The 2,500-nt window shown below is 26.3% G+C and overlaps 1 long non-coding RNA gene across 2 annotated transcripts in view; it reads right to left on the bottom strand.

The window, feature by feature from the left end:
* Nucleotides 1-2,487: 2,487 nt before the first annotated feature.
* Nucleotides 2,488-2,500, bottom strand: part of LOC138864259 (uncharacterized) — a 1,361-nt gene continuing 1,348 nt past the window's right edge. For both annotated transcript variants that reach the window (XR_011399122.1, XR_011399123.1), the window contains one exon: nucleotides 2,488-2,500. This exon is cut by the window's right edge. This is a non-coding gene — a long non-coding RNA (uncharacterized lncRNA).

Here is a 2,500-nt window from a genome sequence, read left to right as displayed (position 1 = left end):
CATCACCTATCTATCTATCTATCTATTTATCTATCCATCATCTCCCTATCTATCTATCCGTCGTCCGTCTATCTTTCTATCCATCATCAAGCTATCTATCTTCCATCTATCTGTCTATCTTCTAACATCTCTTTATCTATCTATCCATCATATCCCTATCTATCTATCCATCATCTAGCTATCTATTTATCACCTACCTATCTATCTATCCATCATCTATCTATCTATCTATCATCTACCTATCTATCTATCCATCATCTAGCTATCTATTTATCACCTACCTATCTATCTATCCATCATCTAGCAATCTATCTATCATCTACCTATCTATCTATCCATCATCTAGCTATCTAGCTATCATCTACCTATTATTCTATCCATCATCTACCTATCTATCTATCATCGCTATCTATCTGTCTATCTATCTATCTATCTATCATCTATCTACCTATTTATCATCGATCTATACATTTATCGATCTATCATTTATCTATCTATCTGCCATCTATCTATCCATTTATCTATCATCTATCTATCTACCTATCTATTTCTCAACTATCTATCTATCTATCCACCATCTTTCTATTTATCTATTGATCATCTATCTATCTATCTACCTATATATCTATATTCCATGCATCAATCTATCCATCATGTATCTATCTGTCTATCTATCATCTATCTATATATCTGTCATCTATCTATTTATTTATCATCAATCTATCTATCTATCTGTCATATATCTATCTAACTATCATATATCTATCTATCTATCTATCAACATCAATCTATCTATCTATCTATCATTCATCTATATATCTATATATCTATTATCTATCTATCTATCTACCTATCATCTGTCTATGTATCTATATTATTATCTATCAATCTATCTATCTGTCATGTGTCTATCTATCGATCTATCATCTATCCATCTATCTCTCATCTATATATTTATCTATCTGCCATCTATCTATGAATCTGTCATATATCTATCTATCTTTCTATCATCTATCTATCTATCTATCTATCTATCATCTATATATCTATCTATTAATCATCTATCTATCTGTCATCTATCTATCTGTCGTCTATCTATTTATCTATCTATCATGTATCTATCTATCTATCTGTCTATCATATATATATATATATATATATATATATATATATATATATATATATCGATCTATCTATTATCTATCTATCTATCCATTTGTCATCTATCTATCTAACTGTCATCTATCTATCTATCTATCTGTCGTCTATCTATCTATCTGTCATCTACTTACCTATCTATCTATCATCTATCTATCTATCATCTATCTACCTATCCATCTATCATCTATTTATCTATCATCTATCTATCAATCTATCTATCATCTATCTATATATACATCACCTATCTATCTATCTATATTCTATCTATATACCTATCCATTGCCTATCTATCTATCTATCCATCATATATCTATCTATCCATCATTTGCCTATCTATCTACCTATCATCTATCTATCTATCGTCTAACTATCTAATTATCTATCATCTATCTATTTATCTATCTATGTTTTTATCATCTATCTATCTATCTAATTTCTGTCTATATATCTATCATCTATCTATCTATCAATCTATCTATCATCTATCTATCTATCTATCTATCTATCTATCATCTATCTATCTATCATCTATCTATCTGTCTATCTATCTATTTATCAACTATCTATCTATCTATCTATCTATCATCTATCATCTGTCTATCTATCTATCTACCATTTATATCTATCTATCATCTATCTCTCTATCTATCTATTATCTATCTATCTATATATATATCTACCTATCATCTTTCTATCTACTTTTCTATCTATCTATCAAGTATCTATCTATCTATGTATCTATCATCCATCTATATATCATCTATCTATATATCTATATATCTCTCTATCTATCTGTCTTTCTATCTATCTATTAATCTATCTATCTATCTATCAAATATCTATCTATTTATCTATCTATCATCTTTCTATCTATTTGTCACCTATCTATCTATATTTATATATATATACATATATGTATATATATAAACAAAAAAAATATATATATATACATATATATATATATATATATATATATATATATATATATATATATATATATATATGTATATATATATAAGTGTGTGTGTATGTGTGTGTGTGTATATATATATATGTATGTATGTATATATATATATATATATATTTATATATATATATATATATGTATATAAATATATATATATAAATATATGTATATTTATATATATATAGATGCATATATATATGCATATATATATATATATATATATATAAATATACATATATATATATACATATTGTAGCCCACAGTATCTCCCAACTACAAAATACGTCACACTGCAGGGCCACGAGTGCAACGTGTCAGCGTCACCTGCATCAATAAGGGCATCTAGAATAATCTCTTGGATTCTTGCACGCG

Source organism: Penaeus vannamei, chromosome 15 (genome assembly GCF_042767895.1).
Source record: "Penaeus vannamei isolate JL-2024 chromosome 15, ASM4276789v1, whole genome shotgun sequence".
Lineage (NCBI taxonomy): Eukaryota > Metazoa > Arthropoda > Malacostraca > Decapoda > Penaeidae > Penaeus > Penaeus vannamei.
Note: the sequence above shows the minus strand (reverse complement) of the source record. Positions and strands in the feature narration are given on the sequence as shown.